Below are 11,879 nucleotides of genomic sequence, written 5' to 3' on the forward strand. Positions count from 1 at the left end.
TGAGAGACGTTGACGCCTGTGAAAGAGAAAATTAACTCTGACTAAGAAGTCCCCTAATCCCGTGTTTCTCACTTTTTTAGCACTAACTGCGTGGCTTACCGCGATAAAGTGAAGCACAGAGTTTGAATATCAGTCCAGTTTACCTAAGAAGCCCCGTGACTCCCCGAATACGACACTACATCTCAAGACCAGCATGGTCGAAAGAAGAATGCGATAGGTATAGGTCGCCAGACATTATCGGACAGAGACATCTAAGTGGTTCAGCTTGCTCAGCAATCGAACGAGCTTTATTGTGAATAAAAAAAATCACACTTTCGTTCTCACTCCTTATGTAATGCCCTCACATGAAGGCTTTCAGAAATACTGTATATAACAACTAACGAACTAATCAGCTATACTGTTAAATAAGCCAGCTAACAAAGAAACCAATGCTAGAGAAAAAGGAACAAAAATAAAAACGCAACTACTCGTGCGGAAAAAGAAGAATCTGACACCGTTTCATTGGTAACGACTTAGCTCGCATAGATTTCCGGCAGCCTCAGTTTAGCCTCATTGCTATGCGGTGGCGCTTTACGACTGCGATAACGATGCGAAACAAGTCGGCGAAATTGTCGCCGCACTGCCTGACTGCCTGAAAGGCTTTTTGTAACCTTCTGCGTGCTTCCGATGACATAGATACAGCTGAAGGCAAATGGCAAAATGCGTAGAAATGTGCGCGCCCCCAAGAGGAACTCGTCTGCTGCTGTTGTCCGCAAAATAGGGCAGTCATCTTCTATTGCATGGCCACGCAGCCAGTTTACGCCACATATATCAAATTTTGTTTTTGTGGTTAAATGTATGGAGCAAGACAACCGGGACATCATTCAGGACGAAATATGAGCAAAAAATATTACATTAGTGGATTTGAATTTTAAATTTTTTATCGTAATTATGCGAGAAAAGAGCAACAAGAGCTAGAAAATGGCAATAGCCAGTCTCGGAACATTTACTTGACGCTCAAAGCTAGCGTCACCAAATAAAAACCGAACAAAAGTGGTAAATCTTTTATATAACATAACTGAGCTACATCTCAAGCTACATCTCTACATATTGAACATGTGCGAATTTACTAAATGTTCTTTTTAGGTCTTTCTTAGGTCTCGAAAATTCATGAAAAGATGATGAAACCGCTAAGAATCTGCATTTATTGTAAATTAAACACAATAGCCTTCATCAATGGGCGAATATTCAGCGATCGTCTAATTTTGTAGTGGTGTAATTCTAACATAGCGTAATTTAATTTTGCCCGTAAAAACATTATTTTGAGCAGTCGCTACTCTAGCGTAGGGACCGCTCGAACTTCGTTGTCGGCCATCTTTCATGAGTAAAAATGAAATTTGTGGAAACTCGTACTTGCGGAACGTTGCAGATTTTCGGAAGGCGAAATGTCTTCCTCGGTCAGCAAGTGTTGCAGTGTTGTTTATAACGTAAATAGAATAAAAAGCTTCCAAAACAGGCTGGAACCAGCAAAATGTCTATCAGTCTAGCATTTAGCATGCGCATGCGTGCACGGTTTTAGCATGCACGTGGTGCAGTGTTGCGGGTTTGTGGTTAACTCAAAATACGTCACAGTTAAGCTGCTAGCTAAAAGTATCCAACTGTAGCCGACTGAAGTCGACCGGCGACTGGAGAAGTGGCCGGCCCATAAAATAAAATAAATTGGTTCACACTAAGCCTCCAAGCGTTCCGCCTCGTCTCTGCGTTCCTCGCAGATGCCAACACATAGTGACTCGGACGTGATCGACCATGGCCTAGCAAGAAAACGTCGCCATTTCCACAGTAGCTGTGCTGGACGTCAAACTACTTCCGTTTTGAACCGGCGACCCAGAACTTTGGCTCGTGCAAGTTGAGTCCCAGTTCGCTGCACGCCGCATCACTGCCGACAGCATCACCACGTGATGAGCAGCCTCCCGCCTGTGATGGCCAGCGAGGTGCGGGACCTACTTCTTGCGCCACCCGCAGAGAATTCCTACCGAATCCTTAAAGAAGAGATGCTGATTCGACGTCTTATGCCTTCAGAGCAGGATCATCTCCATCAGCTACTGCGGGACGCCGAACTGGACGACCGCAGGCTTAGTAATCTGTAGCGCTACATGCAACTGACCGGCAGCACGGCAGGCGTCGACAGCCGTTCGGCAGCTATTTTTGCGGACTTCCAGCAAACGCGCGGATAGGACTCCTGGCGTCTGGCGAGACGGACATTACCAAAATGGCTGAACTCGCCAACAAATTCATGACAGCCACGCCGACAGGCACGGTGGTGTACGCAGACGCACCGCGCGTGTCCGCCAACTCCCTGCAAGATGCGAGACGAGGTTTCTAACCTCGCTGACACCATCGTGGCGCTGCAGTCAAGCGATAACCAGCGCGCACGACAGCGTACTGCTCCAAAATAACAGAGTGTGCTGATACACCGCAAGTTTGGCAATGCTGCACAGAGCTGTGTGCCTCCATGCGAGAAGTCGGGAAACTCCCCGGGCCAGAACTGAGGGCGACCAGCTCCCGCCTGTCGCCCATCGGCTTTCTTCTTGACAGATTGTGAGAAAGGCACCCTTTTCCTGGTGGACACAGGGGCAGGAGTCAGTGTAGTGCCGTTGTGGCCAGCCGATCTTAAAAGACCCGCAGAATCACCGCTACAAGCTGAGAACAACGTGAGAATACCGACGTACGGTCAACGCTCTCTCTCACTGAACTTGGGACTTAAGAGGACATGTCGGTGGATTTTTGTCGTGGCCGATGTAAAAATTGTCATCTTGGGAGCGGATTTCTTGCGTAATTTTAGACTGCTTGTCGACGTTCGCAACCGGCGTTTATAGGATCCCCTGTCACAAGTAGAAGTACGCGGGAAGCCATCCAAGCATCCGCCCTCAGTACGACGCTTGTTGCACCGCCAGACACAGCCCGAGGCGCAGCCCCGAGCCGACGCTGCCACAACAGGCAGGCACGGCCATCAAACACAATTTATGGCCCCACATCGTCATCACAGGCCCACCAGTTTACGCATGACCACGACGCCTGTCTCCACAAAAGCTGCAAGTAGCACGACTGGAGTTTGACCACATGCTCGAGTTCGGCATAATCCGCCCATCCGCCAGCCCTTGGGCGTCGCCACTGAACATGGCACCTAAGTCTACAACAGGAGACTGGCGACACTGCGGGGATTATCGGGCCCTCAATCGAACAGAGCCCGACCGCTATTCGTACCTCCTCCCATTCATGATGTCACAGCCAGCCTATAAGGTGCGACGAGTTTCTTTAAAATCGACCTCGTGCGGGCCTGTCATCAGAGCCCAATGGCTCCAGAAGACGTCCCGAAGACGACGACTGCAACGTCCATCGGCCTTTTTGAATTCCTGCATGCCATTCGGCCTGAAAAGCCGCAGGACAGACATTCCAGCGCTTTATCAACAGTATTTTGCACGGCGTTGACTTCTGCCATGCATAACTCGACGACCTATTCATTGCAATCAGTTCACCGGAGAAGCATGAGGCGAACTTGCGATCCGCGTTACAGCGCCTGGCTGAGCACGGCATCTTAGTGAGCACGGCTAAGTGCGAGCTGGGTTTCCAGTAGCTGACCTTTCTTGGCCATGTTGTTTCAAGCCCCGGAATTCAACCTCACACAGACAAGGTCAGAGCTGTCGAAACGTTTCCACAACTCACCACTGAGTACCAGCTCCGGGAGTTTCTGGGTCTCTTACACTATTACCGAGGCTTCGTACTTCAATGAGCGGCCATTCTACACCATCTCTACCTCCTACGTTCGTCCCGTGAAGGTGCTACTAAGGAACTACTCTGGACGGATGACGCCGAATCGGCTTTTCAAGGTATCAAGGAGCGCCTTGCCAATGCCTGACTTCTCGCCTACCTGCAACCCGGCGATGCCTCGGATGCAGCTGTCGGAGCCATCCTTCAACAACGCAGCAAAAGAGTATGGCGGCCTATCGCTTTCGTTTTGTCGGAAACTGACACCAATCGAACAGCGTTAAAGCACTTTCGGGCAAGAACTGTTGGGTTCCTCCTAAGTAATGACGAAAGTGTCTGATTGCGTCTACGCAGCAATCAGACACTTTCGTCATTACTTAGAAGGAACTGAATTCTTTGTCATGGCAGATCATAAGCCCCTCACGTACGCCTTACGGTGCGTCAATTCCGATAGTGGAGATCACATGACTCGCGAACCGCGGCAAATGTACCCCACATATCAGAATTCACCACAGACATCCGCCACATCAAGGGAGTCGAAAACTCTGTTGCCAATGCTTTGTCGCGCAGTTCAGTAAATGCCATTACTTGTACCATGGGTAGACTTAAAAAACGTGGCGGCGGCTCAACGCGATGATGGCGATTTGAGTCGCTTACAGGAAGCATCGACGTCACTCATACTGCAGGGGCTCCCTGTGACCAGAAGAGGAGACATTTGTTGCGACACATCTACAGGTAAACCTCGACCATTCGTGGCTGCTCGCCTTCGTAGTGAAGTGTACGCATCGCTACACGAACTTTCCCATCCAGCAATTCGGGCAATATCAAGCTTCTCACGGCACATTTCGTATGGCCCGGCATCAACCGCGATTTCCGAAAGTGGACACACGAGTGTCTTGCGTGTCAGCATTCCAAAATTCAGCGTCACACTGTGACACCGTTGGAGGAGTTCCCAGGGCCGAATGCTCAATTTGACCACATTCATGGGGACATAGTCGAGCCGTTGACACCCTGCCAGGGCCAAATATACTGACTTGTGTCGACTGTTTCACGCGTTGGGCGGATGCTATTTCGATTACGGATACTACAGCCGAAACTGTTGCTCGCACTTTTGCAGGTCACTGGCTATGCTTTTTGGGTTTCTTCCTCCATTACAACGAACAAAGGAAGCCAATTTGAGACGGCGTTGCTCGCCAGTCTGATAGTTCATAGGCACCTCGCGCATCAGGACTGCGGCCTATCAACCAATGAGCAATGGAATGGTTGAAAGATTTTCCGGCAATTGAAAGCAGCAGCACTCATGGTAAATGAGCAGCACTCTTGGATGAAGGCATTGCCCATCGTGCTCTTGGGTCTACTCACGGCGTTCAAGGCAGACATCGGCTGCAGCGCTGCGGAACTTGTTTACGGTACGACACTGCGTCTGCCTGGTGATGTTTTTGAGTCTGTCCTGCAACAAGCCCGCATTTCCGCTGGCGACTACGCATCTCGCCTACGTTATATCATGAACAAGCTCCGAGCTAAACCTCCGCTACAGCCCACTGGCAGAAATACATACATGAACAACGAACTTGATTTATCTAGTCATGTGTTTCTGCGTAACGACGCAGTACGACGACCCCTACAAGCACAGTATGATGGACCTTTCAAGATTCTCCGTCGTGGGAGGGAAATGCTCACTGTTGAAATGCGGGGCCGGCCGGAAGTTGCTTAATTGTACACAGTGAAATCTGCGTTCATGGAAACTCAGTCCACAACAGCCATTCCCAACCCGCCGCCTAGCACTCGTGCACAAGCGTCTCGCCCCGTGGCAGCGGATTCTACCACGAGTGAGACCAGCAGCTACCACACGCGCAGTGGCAGACGTTTGAACGCACCAAGCCGCCTAAACATCTAGGTTTGTGAGCTGTTTCGCTCATTGACTTTATGCTCTCACTGGGGGGAAGGGGGGGGGGGGGGGGGTTCTGTGGTGAACCCGAAATACGCCAATGCTAGGCCACGGCGCTGCTAGCGAAAAGTAGCCAACTGTAGCCAACTGTAGCCAACCGAAGTCGACCGGCTTCTGAAGTGACCGGCTCATTAAAGAAAATAAATCAGCTGGCCCCGAGGCTCCATGCATTCCTCCCGCATTCCAACAGGTTCTGGAATTAACAGGCGCATAAATGAAGGAAGCCAAAGAGCGGGTTTTAAGGGAACAGGGTAGGCTTAAGCTGGATACGCTAACGGCCCATTGACGTTTCAGGCTTTCTTACCCAGCAAAGAAACGTGAGCAGTGGATGATGTGTGCGCCGTCATGCAACGTTAATTAACGCGCAAGAATAATTTTTATGCCTCCAACTGCAGATCTGCAAAACCCTTAGCGACGCTTTCTCAAAGAGTTTTTTGCATTGCACAGATACAAACCGACTTCGTGTCAGTAACTTCGCCGTTCAGACGATGCTCTCTGAAACTATATTTCTTTCTTCGCAACGTACTACTGCAGCCAACTAAGGTTAAAGTTGTCTTGAATGCCAACTTGCAAACCACGGCTTCTGGGCTTCATGGAGTCATACGCACGTAGGAAATGAGATCATTCTGAGAATCTACAGGAGCGTTAAAAATATCTGGACTTAGCTGGCACCGAAGGCACCCTACCTTCATTTGAGCGATGGTACGCTGTGCTAAAGCTCACCACGCAATACGACCGCAAATATTCAGAAAGCTTTACTTACGGCCCTTAACGGCTGCTGCACTACGCACCCCTCTCTTCTTCTTCTACTGCTGGAACGTGCGCGCTAGCGGTAAAGAAAAAAAATCTTGCTCCAAGACAGCATGGTTCACAGACTCCTAGAAACACTGATTCTGAGTGCCTGGTGGACTGCGGTAATATTTTCAAGCAAAAAAGGATGAGGCACTAATTTACATTCTTCTGTTGATGTAGCAGAACATTGATTTTTGGCAGACGTGCACTTGAGCAGTGAAATGCAGACTATCGGCTCTTCAGGATTGATTGCCACTAAAGGGGCGTTAAGGGGAAAAAAGGCTGATTAAAATTTTCGAATTTTGATGTTACCAGACCTATAAGCTGCAGCAAAACCCTTGATGCATCGAAATAGTAATGTATACAAGTATAGTTATACATACTTTTTTCTAAAGCACTAGTTCTTTGTCTCATTCATTCATTCATTCATTCATTCATTCATTCATTCATTCATTCATTCATTCATTCATTCATTCATTTATTCATTCATTCATCAATTCATTCATTCATTCATAAATCTCTATTCATAAGGATGACTTGAGGCCTAGAGGGGAAAGGGGTGGGTTAGGTGACGTCGAGGGCACCAGACTTCGACATGAAGTCTAGCAGGGCACTGGGAAAGGGGTGGGTTAGTTGACGTTGAGGGCACCAGACTTCGACATGAAGTCTAGCAGGGCACTAAGCTTGCGCTTGGCGTCAGTATTGGGGGCTGTCTCCTTAATTGAAAAGCGCAGATAAGCTTCCCGTTTTTAAAAAAAGGCCGGATGCGGTCGTCAGCAGTTCGGAAGTGTAGTGAAAAACTCAGCGTGCGTACTACAGCCTGTTACAAACGCCAAGTGATGCTGCATTCGAGACAAACTCCCGCATGCGATTATATCGAAGCGCGCGCGTCGTTTTAGCTAAAGAACATTCTTTTAACGCCTAGCGAGCAGTTTTGCACTTTTTCAGCCTATATATTTCCCATATGTATCTTAGCGGGCAGACCACTGTTTTGGCATTATTCTCTGTATATACTGGGCGTCTACGTTTTATGTATAAATAAAACCGACAATGCGCTATGTATAGAGAAATGCTGTCAACACTTCTCAACTTCCGTGCAGATTGCTAGCGCATAGAAAGTGCAGGATAATGTCCTCTACTACGCGAAGCAGCTTTTTCACATGATGAACATCTTGAGGTGCTTTCTGCTTGCACCAAGCCTCTTCACTCTAAAGAAAGTGGAAAAAAGACGTAACGCGGCTACCCTGCGGTATTTTGAAAACGAAAAATACACTTATTTCTTCATGTTCGCCGAGTGCGCAGTGAAGTTAACTTGCTATAACCCGCTTAATGAAGCAAGTCTTTTGCGGCGCGAGTCGAGGTCTCACTGTACAGGAATGTATGCGTGGGAGTCCGAAAGAATGCTCTCGTTTTGATCTCTTGGCTTTGCGAGAGCTGCAGATGCGCATATATTTTCCTATAACCTTTAGTGACAATTACGCTCACTCAGTCCTGAGCTCGATGTTTAGATTCATACTTTCAAATGTTTGAGCAAGTATGAATCTTAGTTTGCTTGATATTATTCTGTTTATTTTTCATAGCCGATGCTCCCGTGGCACGATAAATCCCCTATACCATATTAATTCTGCTTGATCAGAGTGGTGTTTGGTGCGGTATTTTGTGTGTGCAAGTTCTGAGCTCCCTTGAAAGAGAAAATTCAGATAATCTGAGTAATAACACTGCATATAGGTTTTTCGAGATCTAGCGACGCTCAATTGCTTTCTAAGACCTATGTGGGAAGAGTCATTTGCTGAAGCTCGTGGAAATGAGAAACAGAGACTACTCGTCTGACTACTTCGCAAATTAGATGCTGCTTTGGCAATGTTGCAAATAGAGGCTGGATATGAACTCTAGTGACTCTTGCAGGAGCTTTAGTGGTCCTTCGCTTTTTGGACGGAGAGGGGTTTGCACTGCAGTGAGGATGAGTGGTATCTGGCTCTGGCTTTCGACTTAAGACTCCCCCGCTGAATGTCCGATTTCAACTTCTTGAGAGAGCCCGATAAGCCCGAACGAGCTGCAGGCTTTTATTCTTCCCCTATTCGTCGTGCAACCATGGAGTCTCAACGAGGGTTAAGAGCCGCAGAAGAACTGATCACGTTTCGGTTTAAAAGTGCAACTTTAACCGCAAAGGCGATATGTCGCCGAAGGTGAGCACTTATAGTGTTCTACGGTCTCTGCCCATTGATATCACGTGTATCCACTCAAAATAAACTTGTGGAAATAGATAATTTCATTTTTGTTCCTCACAGCCCAGCCACTCGCGCCATAGCTTGTCAGCACTACCGCACCTCAGTGACGCCATGGCCTGAAGCTAGTCTACAGTTACAGTGAAGAAGAAGCATCCTTCTCGAATCCTTTAGAACACTGTAGGACTGTGTATATCATATTTCTCATTTACCGATTTCCAATTAAACGCTGAAGTGCAGTGATACGCTTGCTCGATGGTTCCATGTTCAATGCGGGTACAGTGCATTGCAAGTTGGCAGTTACATTAGGAATAAACAGCGACAGACCACCACGAGCCTATGTTATCGCCGTCCTTATGCATTATCACCAAATAACTCCAACAAGCCTTGGAGGAGCTCGCTGAATAGTTGACACTCTTTTGAATAAAAAAGAAGGAATACCCCGCGTCTGCTTTTCCGGCCCAATTTATTTCTGTCACACCAAAAATATACAGCATACTTTTACCCAAGCAGGAGTGCGGTACAATCGCTCAACTGAGGAGGACCACAGTGATATGCAGTACGGGTACGGCGGGCGAACAAATACAAAGCCCTGAACTGCGCTTCGCACACTTGTCGGAGCCCTACCACTTCTCTCCTCCTTGGTCTTCTCACTGATGCTGAGAAGAGTGATTGTCATCGCATGGGAAGGGTGGGAGCCCCAACTCGGACTCCCAAGGCAGCCTGCTGCGGTTAAACTATGACGCCGCTTGCAAATACAGGGTTTAAACACCTGGTAACTGCTTACGCCACTGCTCAGAGTATTGTTCGAGTTGTTGAAAAGAAAACTGACGCTTGTTCAAACAATAAGAAAACACGCTACCACGAGTTCATGGAATGAACAATGCACAACACCAGGAGGACAAAACAATAACAAGGGCATATAAAAGTACGCGCACTGCGAGAAAATATGCAACAACTCTAGAACCTCACTTACTCCTTATAACAAAGCATGCCATTTTTACATACAGAAGTAAATTTCACACGACAGTTCTTTTTCAGCATTAGGTTAAATACAATAAAACGTTTCGCTTGTTAAAGCAAGTTGTGCCTATCCCTCACTACCTACTTAACGCTTGACAAAAACTGACCATTATGAACAAACGCACAATCACCAATTTGTGCGTGGTAACTGTTTGCGAGTTTCTTTGACTCGTTTCAGCATGGCACACTCATACCCAGAACATACTACCTGCGCACACCTAACAAAGCTCTATATGACCTAGATGAATGGCACGACAGTTAATAGAGAGAGTTATCCATGACAGTTTGTGGTTAGCAGCTAAATGTCATGTGCTTGACACTTCAGTTATGAGCTTAGTGACGCCCAGGGAAGCAGAACAGCAACATCGTAAACAGACACACTTCGCAAGTTAGATGGCTTGAACTGAAATCCAAGTTTAATAGCAACACACAGTAGCACTCTATATTTAAATCCTTCGTAGCAGTAGTGCCCCTTCCTTCAATGTGTTATACACACTCTTCAAATAAGATATGTCAAGCAACACGAGGAAATCACTGGAAAAATAAAAGAATCCAAGTGATTTTGAACATCGCATTAGATTATTGGGCTTAGTAACACGTATAGTTACATCGTTTTTGTTCATCTCCACTGGTATTGTTGTCTTTCATCTTTTCACACAAAATAAATGAAATGCCAAACAATATCTGACGCAATAAACTCGCTGGAAGGCATAAAACGAACACGAACAAACAACCACGGACGCTTTATTGTATTATAGTAACAAAAATAACAAAAATGCGAATGTCTTAGTAGGTGAAGAGCCTCCAGGCGTCATAAACTTTCAAAATTAGCTATAGTAAACTCTACGAACGTAGGTACATAAATCTATGCTTCATGACTTTCAACTTCTGCATACTGCCAAAAACCTTCATGCAAGCTGCACTGTATTTAAGCAAGCCTGCTCTGGTCACACAAAGCAATGCAAAACAAAGGTTATTCACAATAAAACGTTACGCATGCTTCACCTCTCACACACCTACATTCTATACCTAGAGGAAGAGCTATACGAACCTCACTGGATAACAATCGCGAGTATATTGCATGAGTTGCAGCAGAAAATAACAGCCAACGGCAGTCCTTGCAGTCGGTCGCTCCGTGTTCACAGGTAGTCAGGTTAAAACGCTATGTCAACAACAAAATACTGTGCTGGATGTTTTGAGCTATCTACAACTCTTCGCTCACACTATCAGATACTGGCGCGTTGCGTAACGGCCATATAAGAATAGCGCCACGTCGACCAGCCCTGGGCTTCAGCTGCTCACCCAAAAATAACGCCAAGACCTGAGATTAGCGATAACGAGCTTGTCTCTTAACAAACAACTGGTCACGAACAGTCTAAAACGATATGCAGCTCACATCTGATGACATCTATATGTAGTTGTCGGAGAAGCTGTAACGGTAGCTAAGCGATATGTTGCCCACAACCAAAGCGAGTGATGTGGCGCTACCACAAGTCACCAGTAAATATATCTTAAATACGAAGTTGAACTGCACGCCAGAAGCATGTCGAGGGAGCTGACAGGAATCGTGCAGGAATAAATCTATGGCTTAAAATAAACCATTGGCGAGACCCGGCTTAGGGGCATGTAGCCTGCGCTTAAAATCTAGCCTGAAAACTTTCCGCGAGGCTTTTAAAGCTCACAGGGACAATCAAACTTTAAGAGCCGAAAGAGTCATAATTTGGCCAAGCAGCTATCTAAGAGCATGCTGTGATGTTTTGAAGCTGCATTGCGGATTTTCGCCGCTGATCAGCTTTTGATGATACTCGCGAAAGAAATGCATCATTGATTAGATATTAATATTATCATGACCTTAATATTAGGAAGCCTCGATTTTCTGTCGTAAAGTTTATGTTCTACATCCCAGGAAGCTGCTTGCTAGGCTATTTTGGCAGAATACGCCATGCTTTGAATTGACGTGCCAACATACAGATATTGGTACAAATACACATTTTTAATTGTAGGATATGTGGCAGAGCGCATTTAAGGTCAAGATAAAGTGCTGAATAAGAGCGCTCGATGCGGCTTACGAAGCAATCGTTAAATATCAGCAGATACGAAAAAGCATACGGTAACAGAGCGCCTAGAAAGAGAAGATCGAAATGTCT

This window comes from Amblyomma maculatum, chromosome 6, assembly GCF_055883805.1.
Source record: "Amblyomma maculatum isolate TAMU_Amacu chromosome 6, ASM5588380v1, whole genome shotgun sequence".
Taxonomy (NCBI): Eukaryota; Metazoa; Arthropoda; class Arachnida; order Ixodida; family Ixodidae; genus Amblyomma; species Amblyomma maculatum.